The 11,413-nt window shown below is 34.4% G+C and overlaps 1 pseudogene; it reads right to left on the bottom strand.

The window, feature by feature from the left end:
- Nucleotides 1–9,684: 9,684 nt before the first annotated feature.
- LOC141552119 (olfactory receptor 7C1-like) lies at nt 9,685–10,789 on the bottom strand (annotated as a pseudogene).
- Between the last annotated feature and the right edge of the window lie 624 nt (nt 10,790–11,413).

The following is an 11,413-nucleotide window of genomic DNA, read 5'->3' as shown; positions in this document are numbered from 1 at the left end:
GAACATTTAGCTATGCATAGGTAACAAGCTTTGCATTACTTTGTATATGCCATATATTCATATATCTATATATATGGTGTATCTGTTCTATACTATGTGAGTACTAGAAGGAAATACTTTGGGTTTGTGTTTGTATCTCCAAGCATCTAAAACATTAGTCTTTGTTGAATTGAATTTTTTTTGAAATGATAAAAATCTCTTCTATTGAAGATTTACAAATCCAACCAAATGAGTTTTAATGTGAAAAGTAAGGGAAGGGAGAAAACTCTCTATCCATCCACTAATCTAGCTGCCATAAAAATCATCTACACTATAAGGAAGAATAGCAGTAAAAATCACCAGAATTTTAAAAGAAAAAATTAATTTCTGAGTTGATGGTAGTTGAAGTGCTTGACTGAAGAGGAAAATTAGGTGCGCTCGTCTCTCTCTCCTCTCTCTCTCTCTCTCTCTCTCTCTCTCTCTCTCTCTCTCTCTGTCTCTCTGTCTCTCTCTCTGTCTCTGTCTCTCTCTCTGTCTCTGTCTCTCTCTCTGTCTCTGTCTCTCTCTCTCTGTCTCTCTCTCTCTCTCACACACACACACACACATACACACACACACACACACACACACACACACACACACACACACACACACAAGTATTTTACTTCAGATTATTAGTAATTGACCCTTATCTTCACCACCACTAAAATACCTCTTTTGGCCTCTTTTATGTGAAATAATTTGGTTTTTTTGAATATCATCTCCTTACAATTGATTCACACCCACACCCTCTGACTACATATATGCCTTCCAATTGCCTTTATAGTGATAAATTTCCTAAAAGTCACAATTATTATCTTTCCTTGTAAAAATATAAAAAAATTAACTTTATTGAAATTCTTTATATATTATCCTTAGTTTTTCTTTCTATGTTTCAATCTTGTATTTAAAGATCAAAATTTTGTTCAAACTCTTTGTCTTTTCATCAGGAATGCTTGACTGTCCTTGTTTAACTAAACATCAATATTGTCTCCCGAAAGATTAAACTCATTTTCACTGGAAGGTGATTCTTGTCTCTAATCTTAGCTCCTTTGCTTTCTGGAATATCGTATTCTCAGCTCTCTGATTCTTTAATGTAGAAGCTGCTAAATCTTGTATTATCCTCACTGAAGTTCTATGATATTTTTTTTTCTTTAAATTTTTATTTTATTTTATAATTATAACATTTTTTTGACAGTACATATGCATGGGTAATTTTTTACAACATTATCCCTTGCACTTACTTCTATTCAGATTTTTTCCCTTCCTCCCCCAACCCCCTCCCCCAGATGGCAAGCAGTCTTATATATGTTAAATATATTACAGTATATTCTAGATACAATATATGTGTGTAGAACCGAATTTTTTGTTACACAGGAAGAATTGGATTCAGAAGGTAAAAATAACAGTTTACATTCATTTCCCAGTGTTCCTTTTCTGGATGTAGCTGGTTCTGTCCATCATTAATCAAATGGAATTGGATTAGCTCTTCTCTATGAAGAAATCCACTTCCATCAGAATATATCCTCATACAGTATCATTGTTGAAGTGTATAATGATCTTCTGGTTCTGCTCGTTTCACTCAGCATCAGTTGATGTAAGTCTCTCCAAGCCTCTCTGTATTTCTCCTGTTGGTCATTTCTTATAGAACAATAATATTCCATAACATTCATATACCATAGTTTACCCAACCATTCTCCAATTGATGGACATCCATTCATCTTCCAGCTTCTAGCCACTATGAAAAGGGCTGCCACAAACATTTTGGCACATACAGGTCCCTTTCCCTTCTTTAGTAGTTCCTTGGGGTATAAGCCCAGTAGTAGTATGGCTGGGTCAAAGGGTATGCACATTTTGATAACTTTTTGGGCATAATTCCAGATTGCTCTCCAGAATGGTTGGATTCTTTCACAACTCCACCAACAATGCATCAGTGTCCCAGTTTTCCCACAGCCCCTCCAACATTCATCGTTATTTGTTCCTGTCATCTTAGCCAATCTGACAGGTGTGTAATGATACCTCAGAGTTGTCTTAATTTGCATTTCTCTGATCAATAGTGATTTGGAACACTCTTTCATATGAGTGGAAATAGTTTTAATTTCATCATCTGAAAATTGTCTGTTCATATCCTTTGACCATTTATCAATTGGAGAATGGCTTGATTTCTTATAAATTAAAGTCAATTCTCTGTATATTTTGGAGATGAGGCCTTTATCAGAACCTTTAACTGTAAAAATGTTTTCCCAATTTGTTACTTCCCTTCTAATCTTGTTTGCATTAGTTTTGTTTGTGCAGAAACTTTTTAATTTGGTGTAATCAAAATGTTCTATTTTGTGATCAATAATGGTCTCTAGTTCTCCCTTGGACACAAACTCCCTCCTCCACAAGTCTGAGAGGTAAACCATCCCATGTTCCTCCAATTTATTTATGATTTCATTCTTTATGCCTAAATCTTGGACCCATTTTGATCGTATCTTAGTATGTGGTGTTAAATGTGGGTCCATGCCTAGTTTCTGCCATACTAATTTCCAGTTTTCCCAGCAGTTTTTGTCAAATAATGAATTCTTATCCCAAAATTTGGGATCTTTGGGTTTGTCAAAGATTAGATTGCTATTTTTATTCACTATCTTGTTCTGTGCACCTAACCTATGCCACTGATCAACTAGTCTATTTCTTAGCCAATACCAAATGGTTTTGGTGACTGTTGCTTTATAATATAGCTTTAAATCAGGTACACTTAGACCACCTTCCTCTGACTTTTTTTTCATTAGTTCCCTTGCAATTCTCGACCTTTTATTCTTCCATATGAATTTTGTTGTTATTTTTTCTAGGTCATTAAAATAGTTTCTTGGGAGTCTGATTGGCATAGCACTAAATAAATAGATTAGTTTGGGGAGTATTGTCATCTTTATTATATTCGCTCGGCCTATCCAAGAACACTGAATGTCTTTCCAAGTATTTAAATCTGACTTTATTTTTGTGGCAAGTGTTTTGTAATTTTGCTCATATAATTCCTGACTCTCCTTTGGTAGATATATTCCCAAATATTTGATACTATCGACTGTTATTTTGAATGGAATTTCTCTTTGTATCTCTTGCTGTTGGATTGTGTTGGTAATGTATAAAAATCCTGAGGATTTATGTGGATTTATTTTGTATCCTGCGACTTTGCTAAAATTCTGAATTATTTCTAATAGCTTTTTAGCAGAGTCTTTGGGGTTCTCTAAGTATACCATCATGTCATCAGTTCTATGATATTTTAATTGTTTTTTTTCAGACTGCTTGCAACATTTTCTCTTTGACCTACAAGCTCTGCAATTTACTATAATATTCCTGGGAGTTTTCATTTTGGGATCACTTTCAGGAGATTCCTTCTATTTCTGTTTTACACTCATGCCCTAAGACATGGCAGTTTTCCTTGTTAATTACTTGAAATATTATGTTCAGACTCTTTTTTTTTTTTTTTATCATGGCTTGTCCAATAATTCTAAAATTTTCTCTCTTTAATCTATTTTCCAAGTCAGTTATTTTTTGACTGAGGAAGTTCACTTTTCCTTCTATTTTTTCATTCTTTTGATTTTTCTTTTTTGGTGGTTTCTTAATATCACATGGAATCATTAGCTTCAACGTGCCAAATCCCATTTTTAAGGAATTATTTTCTTCAACAATTCTATTTTTAAGGAGTTGTTTTCTTCCTTTAATTTTTGTCTATGCTTTTCCATTTCTGTACTTCTTTTAAAAAGCCATGGAATATTTTTTTTATGATAGTCTTACAGCACACTCCCTTTTTATTCCATTTTTATTCTACCTTTTTTATTTGACTTTTAAAATCTTTTTTGAGCTTTTCTAGGAGTTATTTCTCTTTTTTTAATCTGAAACCAATTTACATTTTTCTTTGAGGTTTCACTCATAATTATTTTGGCATTGCTGTCCTTTTCTAAATTTGTATCTTGATCTTTCCTGATATCATAGTACTTTTCTATGTTCAGGTTCTTCTACCCATACCATTTTAGTCAAAACCTCTCTCTGTTGCATTCTGCTAATTCTGCTTCCTAATTCTCATGGTTTATACTTTTTCTTACATTATTACTTTCTCTGAAACATCTTCTGTTCTTCTTTCTCTTAGGGAAGGGAGGGACTGAGATTTGTGTTAAAGATTCTAAAAGTCTTGTGTATACAAACACTGGTAAAAGCCTAACCACATTCCCACAAGTATCAGAAATTCTGTGATTCTCTCCAAAATCAATTATCATATAAGTTAAATATATAAATAAATCATATAAATTCAATATATTTATATGAATATATATAAATAAAAACATATTACATCATCCAAAGAAATAATAGCCTTTATTAGAAGCTTTCTTTGTGGTAACAAAGAACTAGAAATTGCAGGGATTCCCATCAATTGGAGAATAGTTGAACAAATTGTGCTTATAATCACATCATACACATATGTATTTTGTGTGTGTATATATGTATTTACCTGTCTTTGTATCTTTTTTTTCTCTCTAGTATAATGTGACCTCTTAAATAGAGAAATTGGGGTTTTTTTTTGTTTGTTTTGCTTTATTTGTCTTTGTAAGTACACACTTAGAAAAGTGACTTGCATAGAATGGGCCTTAATAAATCTTGGTTCTGTTAAACTTCTTTGAAATGATAAGACAGCTTTGTCCTAAAGATTTACAAACCTAATTAATTGAGCTTCAAAGTGAAAGGAAGGGGTAGGAAGGAAATAACTTACCCATGTTCATCAATTTAGATATGATTTTTAAAAGCAGCTACAATGTAGAAAGAATGGCAGCAGAAATGAGCAGAATTTCACAAGAATCCAATTTTAATAGTTACGGGGAGTTGGAATTATTTAACTAAAGAGGAAAATTAGTGCTCTAGGGAGGTGTGTGTGTGTGTGAGTCACCTTTCTTCTCGGGAACTGCCCTCTGCTCCCTTTCTATGAAGAAGAAGGAAAAATACTTTCTTCAGTCTGCTCAGAGAGAACAGAAATGGAGATTTACTTAACGCCAGCAGTATCAGAATGGCAGAAAAAAGTGAAAGCTTTTCTGATAACAATTCCTCCTTACTGCAGAAAGACTGTGGCTTAGTTCTACTTTGCCACAGCCTTTTAACTTCCTTTTGTGTGAAGCCTTATCTCAAGAAATTGTAAGCTCCTTGAGGGCTTTCTCTTTCACTTAAGTATTTGTATCCCCAATACTGAGTACAATTCTTACACAAAAACTCAAATGGCTGGGAGTCCCGTTTCAGCCTCAATCAACTTGAATTGTGTAAAGATTTTTCCGGGCGAAGCGTCCTCCCCACGGATGAGACTCAGTGGAGATGTAGGACTCTTAATCTTATATGCTCCTCTTAGACAAAGAGGGCTTTCAGCCAAGAAGTCTGGCACATATACATGTGTGACCATCTGGTGTTTTGACTCATTCCATATGTCTATATCTTGACGTATTTTCTTAGTAATTGTATATGCTCGGGGAGGAAGCCACCCAACCCTAAGCATAGACATTCCTAGGAATGGCTAGTTCCTGGTATCTATTGTCAAGGACATATAGAGTTCATGGAACGGTCAAATTCCCATAATTTAGAAGCTCAGGCCTGTTAGATTTGAGTGAGCTTACAATTCTAATAAGAAAATTTAATTTCTTATTCATGCCTCTACTTCCAGGCCAGCCCCTAAAGCTCTTGGGGGTCACAGCCCCAACTCCTGAGTGGAACAGGTCTTATGTGACCAGCACTGCCTGTCCACTTGAAGGGCGAAAACTGTAAATAATGAGGGGCGAGAGCCAGGGTGGCATAAGACTCCATTTATTACAAAGACTGCAAGTCCTTTTTATCATGTCAATATATGCTCCTACTTCCTATATCATACATAAGCATATTCTAACCTATAGTAGATAAATGATTCTCTACAGGAAGCTACACATAAATATATTGTGTGCATTCCTTTCCTAATAAGGGTATTCAAGGTACTTCCTCCAAGGTGCAGCACGCCTCTCCTGGGAATTGCCACATTGCTTCTCCCATCGCCATCTTGTTCACTCTTACAAGGCTACCCTCCAATTACCTGAGCCCATGTGATGTCCAAGGCTGGAAGGGAGTTGGCAAGTCCTCTTACAAAGAACCCTCCCCATCATCACATGAGATATAAATACAAGGGCCACCACCTCCATCTAGAAATGCAAATATAATATCCCCTACCCTACCTGAGAATGCAAGGACTATCAACAACAACAACAGCAATAACTGGAAATACAAATACAAGGATCACTACCATCATCACCCTCTTCTCCTAAATCACTTATGAAGATACCCCAAGACCAATAGTACTGTAATAATATTATTCCCCTTCTTTTACCAAAGCTCTTTCAGTCATCAATCAAGGATGATGTAGAGATGTAACACAGAAACTACAAGCTCAACCTCCTTAACACCCAACAAAGAAAATTCTCCCTAACTAAATCTTGGGTACTATCAAATGGTTCCACATCAGAAACAAATATGTTCTTAATAATGGAAATGGCATTAAAGAAATTTGCTTCTATACCTTAAGGATCAAAAGGCCTTTCCATCTATCATGGAGCTGAAACTCACCTGTGTTTTTCCCCTTTTAAAATGTAAACTCTAGGATTACTAAGTTTTTCATGCATTGGAGATGAGGATGGATTGGAATGAATAGAGATTTAAGATAAGTAGAATACTTAGGAAGCTATTGCTAAAGCACTAGTGGGAGGTGATGTGGGCCTGAACTGTGTGAATGAAAAAAACAGCCTATATACCACATGTGCTACACGGGTAAACATGATAAGTTTTGACATTAGACTTCACATTTAGGGTAAGTATGAATGAAAAGTTAAAGATGAGACTAGTATCTTTTTAAAATCATCTCCAGTTGGAGTCCATAGGGATCTCAAAGTCAAAATATCTAAAACAGAACTCATTATCTTTTCCCCTAAATCTTTTTCTCTTTTCAACTTTCTTATTTTTAAGGGCATTGAAGTCCTCCCAGTTATCCATGATCACAATTTCAGTGTCATCTTCAACTTTTCATTTATAAATTATATAAATTAATTAATAATGACATATTATTTTATAATTCTAAATCCAAGACACTTGATTTTAAATTCAAAAAATTTCTGAGTTCACAGTTCTGGGAGTCCCTTGAAACCTTTCTTTCACTGAAGTTGTTGAGGTTCCCCTCCAAAGTTCTTGAACACTCAGAGTTAGAAGTTTGAGAACGTTTTCCCCTAAGTTCAATAGTTTGCTTAAGCATTAAATAATTTGCTGAAGAAATGAGCAAACTAATTCTTAAAATATAGATGTGTATTTTATATTATGTACATATCTAAATAGTAAACTTCTGTCCATTTATAATTAAATCTGGCTGACTCATTGAAATTAACTGATAATCAATTGGTAAATATGGTGAGAAGCATATCTATGAAGGTATTACTGAAATAAAATAGTATTTGAACTAATTCCTGAAGAAAGCTCAAGATTCTGATAGATGATGAAAGTGCATTTGAGATGTGGGAGATAGCCAGTCCAAATGAATGGAAAAGGCTATCCTGTACACAAAGTAGTTTGTCTAGATGTTTATGAAGGAAAGAAGTTTATATTTGGTCCTTGGAGTAACAGGAAGCCACTAGAATTTGATGAGCAACACTATATATCTTCTGAAATTCTGAGAATAATAATATTAGCTTTACCTCATCATGCCTGGACAAACTAGTAAGGAATATATTTTAAGAAAAGATGATTTGTCAAGAGCTACATAGATATTTATGAATTTGTACAATAGTATATGTGTATACTATGTATATATGTGAATGCTATATGTATATGTGAGAAGAAACTGAATCTTGCTTTCAAGCAAAAAGAGCCTAATTAGAGAAAATCTTTAAAGTTAGTATGGATTAGAGTAGGAGAAAATGAACTTCAATATGATTGTAATCATAAGTATTTCATCATTGCCTGGAACTTAAATATGCTTCATTATTATAGTACATATTCAGAGAATTTTATTTGTTTCCTCTGTGATATGTTTCTAGATTCATTGAATACGTACCATTTCACTGAGGACTCTGACAATGAATAACTTGAATTGTCATACTCAAGAGTTCATTCTTGGATAAGCTGTTTCTTCCATTTTTAAGAGTGACTAAAGAGAAGTCTTTGGATTCTTCTGTTCTTTTCTCTCTCCCTCTTATTACTATTTCTTGTATCCATTGTGATGTTCCTAGAATACAAGTATATCTATGTTACTGAGCAAGCTATTCAATCAACTCTAGTGGCTACTTAGTGCCTCTAAAATAAAATATAAATTCCTCTGACTATATTTTAAAGTATTTCACAATCCTGTTGTTATACTACTTTTCAGCCTCATAATATGTTACATCCTCTCCTACACTCTAAGATACAGCATCTCCCTTTTCCATGACTTGCATTGGCCAACCCTCACCATCAATTCTAATCTGTCCTTACGTCTGACTCATATAATCCTTCTCTTCCTTTAGGATACATCTCATGTACAATTCTCTACATGGAGCCCTTTTAATAGTGCTCCTATATTTTATTTATTTTATATGCTTTATAATTATGTATAATTATGTTTTATGTCATATATATACATATATATATATTTTTTTTTTTTATTGTACACACAAATTTTTGCAACTCCTATCTTCAACTTCTGACTCACTGAACTACTTCTCTACCACCTCTGCTCGATTGGTCTCCTGAAATTTATTAATTCCATTTTATAAGTGAGGAAACTAAGTCAAACAGAAGTTAAACAACTTTCCCAGGACTTCATAGCTAGTAAATATCTGAGATCACATTTGAATCCAGCTTTTCCTGACTCTAGGTTTTAATGGTTTAATGCAAAATTTTGATTTCTTCCAAGACTTAATTCCTATAAGAAGCTTTCTCTCATTTTACTAGTTCCTTGTGCTCCCTTATCCTTAATTTACCTAATATTTATCTGTATAAAAGTTGAATTGCTCAATATAATAGGAAATGTTTGTTGTTGTTCTTTTTGTTTGTTGTTGTTGGCTGAATCCAATGCCTTGTAAATTGTAAAACTCAGATGGCACAATGCTAGGCCTAGAATCTGGAAGACCTGAATTCAAATGCATCCTCAGAAACTTGCTAGTATCCTGGATAAGTATCTTAACTTCTGTCTGCCTCAATTTTCTCATCTGTAAAATGAGGATACTAAAAGTACCTATTTTTCATGGTTATTTTGCAAATAAAATGAGGTCATATTTATAACAACTATATAATAATAATTATTATTTTTATTAAATATTTTATATTGAAATTTATAAAACTATTTCACATATACTATATCGTGCAATGCCAAGAATAAAGGGAAAAAAATACTGTGAAAGAGGAAAGAAAGGTGAGAGCTATTAAGATGTTCATTTAAAAAGGTAAATAAATAAATAGTGGTTTGTGAAACTCAAGTAATTTGCCAAGGAAAAGACAGTGAATTCAGGGATACAGCACAGTTCTTCTGATCTCAGGTCCAAAATATCTTTGTAGTCAGCAGATTGTCTGATGGGGCAGGATTTGTCAAACCAGAAGTCAGTATCATAGAAGCTCCAAAAAGAGAGGTCATGAAGCAGTTCATGAAATCTGAAATTAAACACAGAAGACAGGGCCAGGAAGATATGATCCTAGAGAGTCTTGGGCTTCATGTTTGGAAACCAAGATTTCTGATACAAGGCTTTGGGTTTCAGTCACCACATTCCAAGGCTCAGGTTTATGACCCATCATTGAAAGAAGGTTGGTCTTCTCATGAGTCTCCTCAAGGCATTCTTTATGTCTTTGTTCCTCAGGCTATAGATGAAGGGGTTCAACATGGGGGTGATTACAGCATACATCACTAAGGCAACTGTGCTCTTCTAGGAGGAGTGGGTAGCTGAGGAATTCAGATACACTCCAAAAACTGTGCCATAAAATAATGAAACAACACATAGGTGAGATCCACAGGTAGAAAAGGCTTTATACTTTCCTCCAGGTGATGGGATTCTCAGTATGGAAGAACAAATTTTAATATAAAAGAAAATAATCCCTGTGAGGGGAAGAATACCCAGCAGGCCAGTTGTAAAATAAACTAAGATATTATTGATAAGAGTTTCAGTACAAGATAGCTTCAGAATTTGAGGAAGATCACAGAAGAAAAATGGGAGATCATGGTCTTTACAGAAGGAGAGTCTCATAGCCATCAGACTCTGAAGGAGGGAGTCTAAAAGGCTAATAGTCCATGACAATAGAACTAGCAGAACACAGAGCTGTGGGCTCATGATGGTAGCATAACGCAGAGGATGACAAATGGCCACAAAACGATCACAAGCCATTAAAGTAAGGAGAAAATTGTCCATACAAGCAAAGGCTGAAAAGAAATACATCTGGGTAAGGCAGCCAACATAGGAGATGTCCTGACTGTTGGAGAGGATATTCACAAGCATCTTGGGGACTGTGGTAGATACTAGACAGAGATCCACAAAAGATAGGTTGGAGAGGAAGAAGTACATGGGGGTGTGAAGGTGAGAATCAGATCCAAAGGTCAGCATAATGAGAAAGTTCCCAACCACAGTGATTTTATATATATATATATATATATATATATATATATATATATATATATATATATATATATACCTAGGAATAGCCCAAAGATGAATAGCTGTTGCTCTTGCTTTATGGGAAACCTGAAGAAGAATTCTGAGATGCTTGTTTTATTTCCTGGTCCCATTTAATTGATTTAAGTGTCAGATAAAAATAAGAATAGAAAATGAAATTAAAATCCAGTCATTGTGAAGTTATGTAATTTGAGATTTAAAAGAGATTTTAGTGACCAAGCAACTCCAAACTATTTATGAAAAGAATTCCAGAAGCCTTGGCCCCTAAGATCACGGCTTTCTGAGCCCAGTGCTTTTGTAGAGTTTGTGCTACTGACTCATCTCCATAGGTATTTCTCTACCATACTTTTAATCAAGGCATATTACCACCATTCCCACTGCTTTTCACCGCCCTTTTTAATGTATTGTCTTTCACTATTGGAATATAAGTCCCTTGGCAGAATAAAGTGTCTTTATTTTTATTTATATTTTTAATTTGAGTGTCTGGCATATAATAAATATTGGCTTGACTTTAGCATATCAAAAAATAGATTCCTATCACCTCTCCATTCTACTTCTGGACAGCTCTTATTGTTAGTCTCATTAAGTTTTATGGAGACTAAGATGATTCCTTTGTTAATCTGTTACCACTCCTGCTTCTGTGCATTAGGAACAAACAGGACAAATCAAATTTGTACTCCTAATAATCCTTTAAATTTATGGAGACAACTTGAGACTGCTTACATAGTTCAATGAAT

The sequence above is a fragment of the Sminthopsis crassicaudata genome, chromosome 1 (genome assembly GCF_048593235.1).
Source record: "Sminthopsis crassicaudata isolate SCR6 chromosome 1, ASM4859323v1, whole genome shotgun sequence".
Classification (NCBI taxonomy): Eukaryota; Metazoa; Chordata; class Mammalia; order Dasyuromorphia; family Dasyuridae; genus Sminthopsis; species Sminthopsis crassicaudata.
The sequence above is the reverse complement of the archived record's forward strand: the minus strand, read 5'-3'. Positions and strand labels throughout refer to the sequence as shown.